Below are 17,015 nucleotides of genomic sequence, written 5' to 3' on the forward strand. Positions count from 1 at the left end.
ATGAAGATAGAAGAAGGAAAAGAAGAATTCAAAAATTAGAAGTGAAAAGATAAACAAGAATTAAAATATTTTTATTTTTATTTTATTTATTAATGCAATTCGAAAATAGAAGCTAATTAACTAAAAAGATTTGAAAATTAATTGATGAATTTTCGAAAATAGAAGAGAGAGATGGAAGAGAATTTTCGAAAATAGGAGAGAGAAGAATTAGTTAGGAAGTTTTGAAAAAGAAGAAAGAGAAAACAAGTAACCAATTAAGAAAGATTTGAAAATAAGATAAGATAAAAGATTAGAAAAGATTTGAATTTAAAATTTGAACTTTGAATTTTAAATTTTGAATTTTGAAATTGAATTTTGAAATTTGAAATTTGAATTTTAAATTTTAAATTTTGAATTTTGAATTTGAAACAAGATAAGATAAAGATTTGAAAAAGATTTGATTTTTGAAAAGGTTTTAGTTTGAAATTTTAAATTTGAAATTTAAATTTTGAATTTTGAAATTGAATTTTTTATTTGAATTTTAAAATTTGAATTTGAAAAAAAAGATAAGATAAGATTTTTTTGAATTTTAAAGAAAGATAAAAAGATAAGATAAGATTTTGAAAAAGATATGATTTTTGAAAAAAATTGATTTTTGAAATTTAAAACTAAGATAAGATAAGATAATTATTTTAAAATTAAAATTTGAATTTTTGGTTGTAATTTTCGAAAATTGCAATTAAAGATAAGAAAAGATATTTTATTTTTTTTATTTTTTGAATTTAATGAAGAAAGAGAAAAACAACAAAAAGACACCAAACTTAAAATTTTTAGATCTAAGACACCTAGAATTCAAAAATTGCTAAGAAAAATACAAAGAGACACCAAACTTAAAAATTTTAAGATCAAAATAACAAGAAAAAGAAGAACACTTTGAAGACCAAGAAGAACACCAAGAACAAAACTCAAAGAATTCAAGGAAAACAAGAACATGCAAAAGACACCAAACTTAAAAATTTTGAAAACTAAAGACACAATTTTTGAAAAATTAAAAGAAAAGACTCAAGAAGACACCAAACTTAAAGATTGACACAAGACTCAAACAAAAAACGCTATTTTTGAAAATTTTTAGAAAAAGACTCAAGAAATTCGAAATTCAACAAGAACAAAAACAAAAGACTCAAACCAAAAACAAAGATTAAATAAAGAAAAGAAAAGGTTTTTGAATTTTTTTATTTTTCGAAAAAAAAAGAAAATAAAATAAAAGACTCTAACAAAATTAAAGACAATACCTAATCTATGCAACAAGATAATCCATCAGTTGTCCAAACTCAAACAATCCCCAGCAACGGCGCCAAAAACTTGTGGCACGAATTCCCACACTTCCTACAACTGAACCAGCAAGTGCACTGGGTCGTCCAAGTAATACCTGAGCGAGTCAGGGTCGATCCCACGAGGATTGTGGTTTGAAGCAAGCTATCGTTATCTTATAGATCTTAGTCAGGCGAATAGAAGAGGTAGGATTGTTGTTTAAATGCATAAAAGAAAATAAAGAGAATTTAATTAGGTTGATATGTTTATAATGATAAGAAAATGGTTAAGGCTTGGAGATGCTTTGTTCTTCTGGATAACTCTGGTTTTACTGTCTTCTTCAACTGTGAATGATTTTTTCTATGGCAGGCTGTATGTGATCAACACCGGTTGAAAGGTTGCCAATGCTCCTCCAGATCTGAACCCTAGGGTCAGTGTGGATCCATTCTGATTGAGGGTGAAGCTCCTACAGTCTGTTCTCCTTAATGATCCTACTCAAAATGTCACAGACAAGGTCAAATGTTCCGGATTAGAGAATGCTGTGCCTTTGGGTTCTAGCCTCTACCACAAAGACTCTAATCTCCCCATACCTCGGCTGAACTGATGTTTCGAGAAGTTCCCAACGAAGTCGTGGATTAGCCGTCTAAGAGATGTATAATCAAGCTAGTGGTTCATCATTGATCGATGAAAGACGCACTCTGAATCCATGTAGAATGAGAAAACCTTGTTCCAGTTCAACGCATTCATAATGATGAAGAATGAAGATACATTTTAGAATCGAGAATTAAACACAGATTGAAAAGAAACAGTAATACTTTTATTGATCCATAAATTTCAGCAGAGCTCATCCGCTCAACCTAGGAGGCTTAGAAACTCATACTGATAGAAAATACAATGTAAAATTCAAAATATGCTGGAAGTTTTTCTCTAGCTATGTGATCTTCTCCCTTAAATACTAAACTAATGACTAAGGATTACATAAAAAAGGTAAAACAGTCTTTTAGCACTAAAATCCACTTTCGGGGGCCACTTGGTGAGTGTTTGGGCTGAGCTTTGATGATGTACTAGGAGGCGTCTAGGGCATTGAACGCTAGCTAGGGGGTCCTTTATGGGCGTTGGACGCTGGTCTTTTCTCCTTTGGGCGTTAGACGCTAGAATAGGGCAGGAGGCTGGCGTTGGACGCCTGTTTTAGGCCTTCAATTCTGAAGTAATGTATAGACTATTATATATTTCTGGAAAGTGCTTGATGTTATCTTTCCATAGCCGTTGAGAAAGCTTCATTTGGACTTCTGTAGCTCTAGAAAAGCACTTTCGAATGCAAGGAGGTCAGATCCAGACAGCATCTGCAGTAAAGCACTGCCTCTGAATCAGACTTTTGCTCCGACTCCTCAATTTCAGCTAGAAAATACCTGAAATTACATAAAAATACAAACTCAAAGTAGAATAAAAAAATGTGAATTTTGCGCTAAAACCTATGAAAACTTAATAAAACTTAAACAAAACATACTGAAAACTATATGAAAATGATGCCAAAAAGCGTATAAAATATCCGCTCATCAGTCTGTAAGAAAATAAAAAAATATTTAAATATTATACATGGTCTAACAATTGGTAATACTATTTTTAAAAACAAGTGTACTATTAGAAAATTTAATTTTATATTTGTTTATTACTAACAACAATATTCCGTTCTACAATTCCTCCCTGCTTATATTTTTTTAAACAAAAAAGTTTTGCATTTTAATTATTTAGGTGTTTTTTTCTAAGTTTTTTTAAAAATTTCACTGCAATCTCCCGTATAATAAGGACAGTCAAAATTTTCAAATTCTATCTTGAAGGATATTAGTGGCTTAGAGATGGGGGTTTAAATCTAGGCCTCTTTTAACTTTGCTTGTTTTTTCTTCAAACTAGATGGATCATTTAGTATTTGTTGAGTCACCTCGAGTTAAAAAGTAGGATATACTTTTAATTTATCTCTTGTCGGTGGAGGAGCCAAAACATAATTGTGTGACGGGATAGATGCTGTGAAGTATTTCTGATTATGAAAAGCAGGAGACAATTTTGTTTTGTCTCTTAGAGATGAAAACCAGAATCAAAAGAAAGAATGAGAAGTAACACGATGATATATCCTGGTTTAACTACCTTGTTCAATGTAGCCTACATCCAGTCTCCATCATAACTATGATGGAATTTTACTATCTTTAACTAAGATTACATTCACCAATTTTTCTAGGATTCAACCTAATCCAATCCGGGACAAATCTAGCTTCTACCCAAGCCAGATTTGACTAGGAACTCAACCTAGATTTACAACCACTAAGTGCTCACCCAACTTAGCAAGAAAATTCCCTCAGGATCATGATAACAAAACAGAAATACATACAAAATATTTATAAAATAAACATTTGGCTTTTCTCTAAGTCTAACTCTCTCTGCCTTTTTTTACTCAATGGCTTTTTCTAACATTCCCCACTGAAATGCCTTTTTTCATTGAAATAAAGAAAATTTAAACTGAGAAAATAGAATATTCAATTGAGAACCATGAAGGAGAAGAAGGTACAGCTCTGTAAGCTATGTAAACTCAAACTTTGCGCTCTCACTCCTTGCACCACTCCTTGCTCCACTCCTTGCTCCAATCCTTGGCCATTTATCCCTTTTAATGGAGTAAAGCTTCCAAAGCTTGAAACTTGTTTTCAGCAACTTGTTTGACTTCGTCTTCCCTAATATCAGCAGCAGCGGTAGCGCAGAAGAAAGATAGGATAGTAGCGATGATTTAACAGTATATGCATTCATACCTTTCATCTTCTCTTTAATCCTTTTTCATATTGCTTCTTAAATCTGAGTCGTGTACCAAAACTTTGGCTCTAAGTTTTTTTTCTGACCATTGATTTCTTGCAAAGCTACATAACCTCCATTTGAATCAAATTTCCTATTTTGTGCATGCAAAAGAAAAATTTCTTCAACAATCTTCAATGAAGCACAAATGAGGAAACCTTTCTTTGCTGTAACATTGAGATATGATATTTGCTTGAAGTCCTAGCTTCTTTGACGTTTTTCTTCTTTGCTTGAAAATGGTAACCCCCTTTTTTCACTTCTGATTTGAGCCCTAATCAGATTTTTTCATTCTTGTTTTCTTTCTTAACTTCACATGGGTGAGAGAAAAGAGAGAAGAGAGAGTTTCGTTCGCTGGCTTATGTTTAGTTCAGATGCAAATGGAGTTGCCAATCTTAGTTATAAACCAAGTTAAGTGAATGGACTCAGATCACCAGTTTGGGCTTTAAGTTTGTTTTAGGCCAGACATGATTCTTTCCTTCTTTTTATCCATATATAATTTCCAGTCATGTGCCTAGAGCATCCACTATCCAAGAACCACACGTCCTTCTTCTTTTTAGATGCTATGCAAATCTGCATAATACTCTTAAGTGACCTTATATATCCAAATCATTTTGGATCCTTTAATGTTAAACCTTCTTGGTTGTCCAAGAGCATTATATTTGCTAATTACCTTGTAGACTTTGTTACCAATCCTTCTTTCAAAGATGAAGAATTGAATAGGTAAATGACCAAACCGGTTGCATGTATGACAAGAGTTTTTGCTTGCTGATTTTTCAAAATGATTTGAGGGTTGAAAGCTTTTGTTTTTGGACATTGAGGCTTCATTTTTAAAATATTGTTTTTCAAAAATAATTTTATATTTGTCATGATACCCCAAGCCAGCCTTTGCAAAAAGAAGTCTTTGACTAGCTAAAAATTTGTCCAAGTTTTTAGAACTTTGGACAAATTTTGCTATGTCTTGATTTAAACCTTTAATCACATTATGCAACCTTTCATTTTCTTCAATGCAATTCAAGAAGGCAGTGATAGAATGCTTTCCATTAAGACTTTTAATTTTAGATTTAAGTCGTTTGTTTTCTTCAACAAGATCAATAGTATTTTTTGTTTCTTTTAATTTTTCTCTTAGGTAAGCATTTTCAGCCTTCAAAATATCATTTTCAGATTCAAGGTCATAGCATTGATTCAAAAATTTTCTAATTTTCTCAGTGAGATCATCAATCATTTGATGGAGTTTATCATTAGTGGGTTGAAAATATGTTACCTCATCATGTTGATTGTGATCGGCCATTAAGCACGCTTGAGAGTTGTGATCAGATTCTTCATCCTCTTCAGAATCATTTTTCAGATCTTCCCATGAAGCCATGAGCACCTTTTTCTTGTCCTTCCTAGTCTTGTCTTCTCTCTTGATTTTGAGACAATCATATTTGAAATGTCCAGCTTCCTTGCAGTTATGGCAAATGACTTTGTTGATGCCTTTCTTTGGTTCCTTTGAGTTGCCTCTTCTGTTCCTTCCTTTTGCCTCATCAGCCTTCTAACTTTCCTAGCAAAAAATATAATCTCGTCATTTGATAAACAGTCGCTGGAATCATCTTCAAATGATTCAGCATAAGACTTAAAGGCCACTCATTTCCTTTTTTGTATCACTTTTCATGAGAGTGGTTTCGTAAGCAAGTAACTTTCCTCTAAGCTCATCATAGGTCATTTTGTTCAGGTTACTGCTTTCTGAGAAAATAGTGGCCTTGGTTTTCCACTCTTTTGTTAGGCTTCTCAAAATTTTTCTCATCAGTACTTGTTCGGAATGAGTAATCCCCAAAGCATCCAAGCTATTTACGATGATAGAGAATATCTCAAACATTTTATCTATTGATTCTCCTTCCTTCATAGCAAACATTTCATATTCCTTGCTCAGCATGTCAATCCCTGTTTCTTTTACTTTCTTAGTGCCCTCATGTGTAACTTGGAGCTTATCCCAAATTTCTTTTGTTGTTTTACATATAGATACCTTCTAGTATTTCTCGAAGATAATGGCACAGTTTAGCATGTTGACAGCTTTAGCATTAAGTTCCACCTTTCTTCTCATACTCCTTCCTTTCGTTCACATTTCCCACGACGATCTGCATTTGCCTTTCCACCTTGCTTCTCATACTCCTTCTTTTCGTTGACATTGCCTGCAACAATCAGTATTCACCTTTCTAGTAGTTGTAATTTTTTTCATTGAAGAATGGAGGTCTATTGTTGGATTGCCCTTCTGTCAAAGTGTAAGCCGTTGTATTAGATCCCATATTATTGGCCATTTAGATCTTTACTCCAAGCTATAAAGCTTGATCCCTTTGAGACTAAATTCTTATACCAATTGATGGATATCAGTGGCTTAGAGAAGAGGAATCTATGCCTCTTTTAACTTTTCTTGCTTTTTCTTTAAACTGGATGGATCTTGTAGTATCTGTTGAGTCACATTGAGTTGAAAAGCAGGATATACTTTTAATTTGTCTCTTGTCGATGGAGGAGCCAAAACAGAATTGTGTGAAGGGATAGATGCTGTGAAGTATTTCTGATTATAAAAAGCATGAGAAAATTTTGTTTTGTCTCTTAGAGAAGAAAACCAGAATCAAAACAAAGAGAGAGAAGTAACACGACGATATATCCTGGTTCAGCTACCTTGTACAATGTAGCCTACATCCAGTCTCCATCACAACTACGATGAAATTTCACTGTCTTTAACCAAGGTTACATTCACTAATTTTTCTTGGATTCAATCCAATCCTATCTAGGACAAACCCAGCTTCTACCCAAACCAGATTTGACTAGGAACTCAACCTAGATTTACAACCACTAATTGCTCACCCAACTTTGTAAGAGAATTCCCTGAGGATCATGATAACAAAACAGAAATACATACAAAGAATTTCTGAAATAAACATTTGGCTTTTCTCCAAGTCTAACTCTCTCTGCCCTTTTCCATTGAATTAAAGAAAGATTAAATTGAGAAAATATAATGTTTTATTGAAAACTATGAAGGAGAAGAAGGTATAACTCTGTAAGATTATGAAGTTGGCAGGGATATAAAAGTCCTCTACTAAGCCATATGCTTTTTTCATTGACTTGTCTGTCATCTCTAGTGAGATATTTGCAGCTTGTACCTCAAAGATTCCCAACTTCTCCATCACAGAGAGTGGCATGAGGTTTATACTTGACCCTAGGTCACACAGAGCCTTCTCAAAGGTCATGGTGCCTATGGTGCAAGGAATTAGGAAGCGTCCGGGATCCGAAAGCTTTTGAGGCAGCTTCTGCTGAACCAAAGCATTTAGTTCTTTGGTAAGCACTGGAGATTCTTCCTCCAATGCCTTTACTCCAAATAACTTGGCGTTTAGCTTCATAAGAGCTCCTAGGTACCGAGCAACTTGCTCTTCCCTAGTTTTTTCATCCTCATCAGAGGATGAGTACTCATCAAAACTGATGCATTGCAAGAGTGCATGCAAGGGGACCTCTATGGTCTCTACATGAGCCTTGGCTTCCTTTAATTCTTGGACAGGGGCTTCATCAGTGGGTGTTGAATGCTCAGTAGGAATACCTTTACTGGCGTTCAACGCCACCTCTTGTGGCCTTTTGGGCGTTGAACGCCCAGTGGAGACATCTTCACTAGCGTTCAACGCTGGCTTCTCTGCCAGTTTGGGTGTTGAACGCCCATTAAGGATTTCATCATTGGTGTTCAATGCCAGATTACTCCCTTCAGATTCAGCCTCAGCTTCAGTAGTGATGGTCTTGTACTCTTCTCTTGGATTTACTTCAGTGTTACTAGGAAGAGTGTTAGGAAGAGTCTCAAGGATTCTCTTGCTCAGTTGACTAATTAGTACCTCCAAATTTCTGATGGAGGATCTTCTTTCAGTTATGAAACTATGAGTGGTCTTAGAGAGGTTAGAGACTATACTGACTAAGTCAGAAAGGCTCTGCCTAGTAGTCTCCATATGTTCCTAAGAAGATGGGAATGGTGGCCTGTTGTTGAACCTATTCTGGGTTCTTCCACCTTGATTATTATTAAAGCCTTGCTGAGGCTTCTGTTGATCCTTCCATGAAAGGTTAGGATGGTTTTTCCATGAAGGGTTATAGGTGTTTCCATAAGGTTCCCCCAGGTAATTCACCTCCTCCATCATGGGTTGTTCAGGATCATAAGCTTCTCCTTCAGAGGAAGCTTCTTGAGTGCTGCCAGTTGCAACTTGCATTCTAGTCAAATGCTGAGATTTTATATTGACCTGTTGGGTCAAGATCTTGTTCTGAGCCAATATGGCATTCAGAGTGTCTACTTCAAGAACTCCTTTCTTCTGAGCTACCCCATTATTCACAGAGTTTCTATCATAAGTGTACATGAATTGGTTGTTTGTGACCATCTCAATGAGTTCTCTTACTTCTGTAGGCATTTTCTTCAAGTGGAGTGATCCACCTGCAGAGCTGTCCAATGATATTTTGGACATCTCAAAGAGACCATCATAGAAGATTCCTAAGATAAACAATTATGAGAGCATGTCAGAACGACATCTCCTGATCAGTTGCTTGTATCTTTCACAAACTTCATAGAGGGATTCATCTTCTTTTTGTTTGAAGGTTTGAACTTCCACTCTGATTTTGCTCATCTTCTGAGGTGGAAAGAACTTGGACAAGAAAGCATTGACCAATTTTTTCTAAGAGTCTAGACTTTCTTTAGGTTGAGAGTCCAACCATATCCTAGCTCTGTCTCTGACCCCAAAGGGAAAGAGCATAAGTCTGTAGACATCAGGATCCACTCCATTGGTTTTAATAGTGTCACAGATTTCCAAGAATTCAGATAGAAACTAATGTGGATCTTCCAGTGGAAGTCCATGGAATTTGTAATTCTGTTGCATTAGAGAGACTAATTGAGGCTTAAGCTCAAAGTTGTTTGCTCTAATGGTAGGTACGGAGATACTTCTTCCATAAAAATCAAAAGTTAGTATGGTGTGGTTACCAAGAACCTTTCTTGCATCTCCTTCATTATTAGGCTCGGCTGCCACGTTTTCAGCTTCTTGTTCAAAAATCTCTGTGCGGTTTCTTTCGGAGTGTTGTTCTTTAACTTGTTGTAAATGCCTCCTTAAAGTCCTCTCATGTTCAGGATCAGGATTTAAGAGAGGTTCTTTATCCCTGCTCTTGCTCATAAATAAGAAAATAAAAACAAGAAGAAAGAAGAATGGGAGCTCTATGTTCAAGAACAGAGGACTCCTCAGTGAGATGTGAAGAAGAAAGAAGAATAGAGATAGAAAAGAGAGAGGAATACTTCAAAAATTAAGAAGAGAAGAGAAGCTAGAATTAAGATATTTTTATTTTTATTTTTATTTATTAATAAAATTCAAAAATTAAAGCTAATTAACAAAAAAGAATTAAAAACTGAATGATAAATTTTGAAAAAGAAGAGAGAGAAATAGAGAAGATATTTTCGAAAATTAGAAGAGAGAAGAATTAATTGGGAAGTCTTGAAAAAGAAGAAAGAGAAAACAAGTAACTAATTAAGAAAGATTTGAAAACAAGATAAGATAGATTAGAAAATATTTGAATTTAAAATTCAAAATTAGATAAGATAAGATAGAAATTGAAAAGATTTGAAAAATATTTGACTTTAAATTTTGAAACTAGAAAAGATAAGATAAGAATTTGAAAAGATTTGAAAAAGATTTAAAAGAGGGATAAGATTTTAAATTTGATTTTTGAAAAAGATTTGATTTTGAAATTTGAAATTTGAAATTTTAAAATTTTAATTTTGAAATTGAATTTTAAAATTTGAATAAGATAAGATAAGATTTGAAAAAGATTTGAATTTTAAATTTTAAAAGCAAGATAAGATAAGATAAAATCACAATTAAAAGAAAATATTTGAAAAAATATGATTTTTGAAAAGATTTAAAATTAAAATAAGATTAGATAATGATTTTGAAATTAAAATTTGAAAAGCTTGCTAGAATTTTCGAAAATTAAAGTAAAAAGATAGAAAAGATATTTATTTTTATTTTTTGAATTAATGAAGAAAGAGAAAACAACTAAATAACACCAAACTTAAAATTTTTAGATCTAAGACGCAAAGTTTTCGAAAATTTTAAAGAAAAACACCCAAAGACACCAAACTTAAAATTTTAAAGATCAAAACAAAAAGAAAAAAAAGAACAACTTGAACACCAATAAAGAACACAAAGATGATTTTCGAAAATTCAAAGCAAATAAAGAACAACTAAAGGACACCAAACTTAAAGATTGACACTAGACTCAAACAAAAGACACTATTTTTGAAAATTTTTTTAGAAAAAGACACCAAGGAGTTCGAAACTTTTACCAATAACAAGAACAAAGACTCAAACAAAAGATAAAGATTAAAAAAGAAAACAAAGATTTTTGAAAAAGAAAATTTTCGAAAAGAGACACAAAAAACTCAAACAAAATTTAAAAGTACCTAATCTAAGCAATAAAATAATCCGTTAGTTTGTTCAAACTCGAACAATCCCTGGCAACGGTGCCAAAAACTTGGTGCATGGATTCCCACACTCCGTACAACTGAACCAGCAAGTGCACTGGGTCGTCCAAGTAATACCTGAGGTGAGTCAGGGTCGATCCCACGAGGATTGTTGGCTTGGATCAAACAATGGTTATCTTGTAAATCTTAGTTAGGTGGATAGAAAAGTTGTGTAGTTGTTTAAATGCATAAAAGTAAAATAAAGATAATGTTACTCAGTAATTGTGAATCGAATGATAAGAAGATGGTTAAGGCTTCAAAGATGCTTTGTTCTTCTAGATCAATACTTTCTTACTGTCTACTCCAACTGTGAATGATTTCTTCTATAACAGGCTGTATGTGATCAACGCTGGTTTGAGTAGCCACCAATCTTCCTCTAGGCTGAACACTAGGTTTAGTGCGCATCCAGTATGAATGAGGGTGAAGCTCCTGCAGTTCATTCCCTTGGTGATCCTACTCAAAACACCACAAACAAGGTTGAATCTTTCGGATCAGAGAATGTTGTGCCTTGGTTCTAGCCTTTACCACAAAGACTCTAATCTCCCCGTACCTCGGCTAAACTGATGTCTCGAGAAGCCCCTAACGAAGTCGTGGATTAGCTGTCTAAGAGATGTATCCTCAAGCTAGTGGTTCATTGATATCCGACGAAAGACACTCGCTGAACCCATTTAGAATAGAGATAACTTTTGACGGTTCAACTCATTCATAAAGTTGAAGAACGAAGATACATCTTAAGAGAGAATAAAACGCGAATTGAAATAGAACAACAGTGCTTTTATTAATCCATAAAACTCAACAAAGCTCCTAACCTTAACCTAGGAGGTTTAGCGACTCATGCTGATGGAAGAAATACAAAATGAAACGTAAAAGTGGGCAAGAGTCCTAATGTTAGCCCAAAGCGGGTTAGGAATTTTATCAAAATAAGATTGGCGTTGTAAGTATAGTTCCCAACCCAACAATTGGCCAACAATCAAATCTAAATCAAAAGATGTCACAATGCAAAAACAAAATAACTGGGAGTTTGAAGTCCCGGGTCGTCTTCTCTAGGAGTTGCAAATGAAGTGCTAAGATTATTGGCTATGATTGATTGCAAGAGAAGCAAGAAATATAAATAGCAAGAAAGTAACTTAACATGCAAGAAATTAAATGAAAGCAATTAAATGATCATGCAAGGAATTAAAAGTCAAAGCAATTAAGTGCAAGGGAAGGAAACTTAAAATGCAAGAAACCTCTTGGAAAGTAATTGAGAGCTAAGGTTACCTATCCTAGACATTAACCACAGACACATGATGATTATGAAGAGTTAATCCTACTTAGTCAGCCTTACATCGAGAATAAGTCAAATAGGCATAGTTGATTTCAATCCCTAAGTCCTAGTCAACACTAGTGGGTCACTTAGAGTCAAGGAAAACCAAATCAACTAACTACTCTAATGTATCAAACAAGAATGGACATCAATGACTCAAGGAGCACCAAAGTCCTCAATACCAAGCCAAAAGTGAAGGAAAAAAACTAAGTAAAAACTAAGCCAAGCATTTTATCAAACATTTGGTGTGCATGAAAATAAAATAATATTAAATTGTATTAAAAATAAAATCTAACTACCAAAGGCAAGGAAAATCATAATAACAACTAAAGAAAGCAATAATAAGATGAAAACATAAATTTGCATTAAATGAAATTAAAATAAACAAATAGTGTTCATAACATAAAAGTGACAAAATAAAGGAAATAACAAAAGAGATGAAGAAGATAAAGACAAAAGAGCATAAAAACATAAAGGAAACTACACTAGAACAAGAATTAAAAGCTGAAATTAAAGGAAATTAAACTAAGAAAACCTAAATTCTAGAGAGAGGGGGGAGCTTCTCTCTAGAAAACTAAGAGAAAAGCATGTAAAAGCTAAACCTAATTGCCCCCCTGTTTCCAGTTGAATTGGGGTTGAAATAGCTTCAGAAATGAGTTGGATTGAGTTTTGGAGGCCCAAAATTGGCCCCAGCGATTTGTATTAATGAGCTCACGTGACTCGGGTCACTAGTACGCTTCTGTCACGCGCACGCGTCACTAAGAAAAATTCACTTCCACGCGTATGCGTGACTTGTGTGTCGCACGCACGGATTGCTGAACTTCCAAACTCCATTTCTTCATGGTTTCTTCCCTTTTGCATGCTCTTTTTCTCACTTCTTCAATCCATACTTGCCTTGAAAACCTGAAATCACTTAGCAAACACATCAAGGCATCAAATGGGATTAAAGTGAATAAAATTTAGCAGTTAAAAGGCTTAAAAAGCATGTTTTTTTACTTTCAAGCACAACTTAGGAAGAAATCACAAAACTAAGCTATTTCAATGGATAAGTGCAAGAAAAGTTGATGAAATCCACCCAAATAGAGCAAATAAATACCATGAAATGTGGATTCATCAAGTCCCTAACAAGGATGGACCCTTGTCTATATATACTAATCTAATCACTAAGGATTACAGAAATATGATAGGCTTAGGCTTGTAGTGCGAAAATCCACCTTTGGGGCCCACTTGGTGAGTGTTTAGGCTGAGCTTTAGTGTCTCCCATGTGCTACAAGGCTTCTTGGGCGTTGAACGCCTACTTGGGACACCTTTGTGGGCGTTGGACACCAGCTGCTCCCTTTTGGGCGTCCAACGCCAGGAAGGGGGTAGGTGGCTGGCGTTGAACGTGGCTGGCGTTGAATGCCAGTTTTGGGCTTTCATCTCCAAAGACAAGTATGAACAATTATATATTGCTGAAAAGCCCTGGATCTTAGCTTTCCATATCTGTTGAGAACACTCCATTTGGATATTTTTAGCTCCAGAAAAGCACCTTCGAGTGCACAGAGGTCAGAACCTGACAGCATCTGCAGTGCTTTCTCCGCCTCTGAATCAGACTTTTGCTCCAGCTCCTCAATTTCAGCCAGAAAATACCTGAAATTGCATAAAAACACACAAACTCATAGTAGAAACCAAAAATGTGAGTTTTACACTAAAACCTATGAAAACATAATAAAACTTAAACAAAACATGCTAAAAACTATATGAAAATGATGCCAAAAAGCGTATAAAATATCCACTTATCAGTTTAGCGCCAACAATCCATACCACAATCACACTCTTGGAGCATCTTTAGTTGGATTTAGCTTTTATTTATTATCTTATCTTTTATTTTTGTAATTTTTATTTACAAACAAAAACTTTTAGGTTTAGAATTTATTATTTTATTTTAGTTTCAATCAAATTAGGTTAGATATAAAAGGAAAAGATTCACCTTTAAGGAGATCTTCTCATTTCTGCACGTTTCAACAATTTCTGAACCCTTGTTTTCTCTATAAGTGATAAACTCCAATTTTAGGGTTTATCTTGTGTTGAATTTAGTGAATTTTATCAACTTATCCCACATTTATTCAATGAAATAGCATGGTTTTGTGAATTTCTCCTAATTTTATGCTTAAGAGTGAAAACATGCTTTTGAGGCCCTTAGTTTGCTAAATTTAATTCACTTTGATTTCACTGGATGCCTTTATATGTTTGTTTAGTGATTTCAGGCTTAGGAGGCAAAGATTGGATTGAAGAAGTGAAGAAAAAGCATGCAAAGTGGAGAATTTACGAAGAAATGAGGATTTGATGGAAATCATGGCCACGCGTACACATGACTCACGCGTACACGTGAGTGGGAATTTCGTCAGGCCACGCGTATGCGTGACTTCCCGAGTATGCGTGACACTCGTCACGTGACTTCATTAAAGAAAATGTGGCTGGCGATTTCTGAGCTCATCCAAGCCCAAATTCAACTCATTTCTGAAGTATTTAAGGCCAAATTCAAGAAGGAACAAGGGGGAGCAATTAGTGTAACTTAGGAACCATGCTTTAGGTTATTTTCTAGAGAGAGAAGCTCTCTCTTCTCTCTAGAATTAGGGTAGATTTAGGTTAATCTCTCTTAAATTTAGGTTTTAATTCTTGTTTTCAATTAGTTTTCCTTGAAATTTCTTGTTCTTACATCTTTGTTCTCTTAGTTCTTCTTGTTAATTTCTCTTTTATGCCACTTTTTAGTTTATGAATACTATTGTTAATTTCAATTTTATTTAATGCAATTTGATGTTTTATGTTCTCTTCATGCTTGTTTGAGTTATTGTTATTTTCTTGCATTTGGTAGTAGTAGATTTTATTATTATTGCAATTTAATATGCTTTTCTTTTTATGCACACCAAGTATTTGATAAAATTCTTGGCTTAGATTTAGAGTAGATTTTGAGCATTCTTGGCTTGAAAAGAGAAGCTCGGTAATCTTGAGTCATTAATACCAATTTATGTTGGTGATCTAAAGTTGTTAGTTAATCTTGTTTCCATTGATTCTACTTATGGATTGGGATTAACTAGGCCTACTTGATCTTCTCTCAATGTGGAGATAACGTAATAGGCTTAACTCTTGGTAATTATTGTGTTCTGATTAATGACTAGGATAGAAAATTTTGATTCTCAATTCTTGCCATGAATGGCTCTTTAGTATTTGTTATCTTTAGTTGTTTTCGTTATTTTATTGTCATTTAAATTCTTGCCTTCTTATCAGCCCAACCCTCGTGAATCTCATAACCAATAATTGAGCATTCGATTGTAATTCCTAGGGAGAACGACCCGGGAATAATACTCTCGGTTATTTTTATTAGGTTGAACTTGTGACAACCAAACTAAACTTTGATGGAGAATCCATTGTTGGTCTAGACTATGCTTGCGACGAAGTGATTCTTTTTATTGAGGAATTCTAGACTAGCATAAATTCTCCCATTAAGTTTTTGGTGCCGTTGCTGGAGGATTGCAATGTGTGCTTGTTATTGGTTATTGTTTATATGTGAATATTGTGAATAGTTTGAGTTTTGCTTGTTTGCTAGCTTTAGTTTAGGAGTTTGTTTTCTTTGTTTCTTATTAGCTCTTATTTTTATTCTATCTTTTCACTATGAATTCTCACTATTTTGGCTATGAGTTTGGTTCTAACTGTGTTGTAGGAAATGGAAGTTTCAACGAGGGTTTGCATCAAGGATTTGGTAATCAAAGGTGGAAGGAGCCTCAATCATATAGACAATCTTCTTGGCAACAACCTCCTTTGGTTTCTTATGGTTACAATCCAACTCCTAATGCATACCAAGCTAATAGATGTAGTGGACCTCCTTGTGGTTATCAATCATAACCACCATATACATATGAACCCGCTCTTCAATATTGTTATCAACCTTACTCACAAGCCCCATACCACCATTCACCTCTATATGATCCTAACCCATATCCACCATACTAACAACCATATGAACCATACTCAGAGCCACCACCATTCCAACATCAATACTCTCAAGAACCACCAATTCCATATACACCACCTCAAGACTCTCACCAATATGAACCACCTTCTAATTATAAACCCTTTCTCCCAAACAATGAACCCTCTTCCTCACCATCGCCATCAATAAATAAAGTTTTCCAACCTTTCATGCAAGAACAAAGAGATCTTCACTCTCTTCTGCAAAAGCAAGAAGAGGAGCAAAAGGGGATAGAAACCATGGTGGCTACCATGACTGAAGTTGTTAGCCGCATAGCCTCCCACCTACGCTCATGCAATTGATGACATGTCACCATGTCATGTTTTTCTATGCTTTTTCTTTGTTTTTTTTATAGGTTTTATGCACTTTCTTGAGCCATAAGTAAGCCAATTGGGTAAAATTTCATGTTTCCTTTGATTCAATCAATCATGGATAAATTGATGCATTTTCATGAGATTTTGTGCTATAATTGTCATATATTATGAAAGAGAAACAATCTCATGATTTTGAGCATAGCTTTGATACTTTTGATTGATTGATGATAGGTGAAAAAGCCTTGAAGGAGGTTGAAGAAAAGAAGATGGAAAGGGCAAGAAGGGGGACTCACGTTTGAGCTAAAGTTTGCCTCAAACTTAAGCTCAAACGTGAGGAAAAGCAAAATCTCACCCAGGGAAGCAAAAAGCTTTCACCAACGTTTGCCTCAAACTTGAGGTTAAACGTTGCTCCTCACAGCCTGAAGAGGTATACTTCCAACATGAATAACTTGAGCTACAGAGCTCCAAATGAGGTGATTCAAAAAGCAATAGAAAGTAGGAATCGAGAGCTTTCCAAGAATATATGTCACTGCATGGTGGACACTAAAATTGAGGGAGAAAACTGCCCCGAAATGTGCATAAACGAACATGGTGGCAACCTGCAGTGAGGCCAACTGACCTCTCGACGGAGTATAACTCGAGCTGTGGAGCTTCAAATGATGCACTTCCAATGCCATTGGAAAGTAGACATTCAGGGCTTTCCAACAATATATAATAGTATGGGGTGGATAATGCATTTGAGCCTCCAAAACC

Source organism: Arachis ipaensis, chromosome B7 (genome assembly GCF_059453495.1).
Source record: "Arachis ipaensis isolate K30076 ecotype BB chromosome B7, ASM5945349v1, whole genome shotgun sequence".
NCBI lineage: Eukaryota > Viridiplantae > Streptophyta > Magnoliopsida > Fabales > Fabaceae > Arachis > Arachis ipaensis.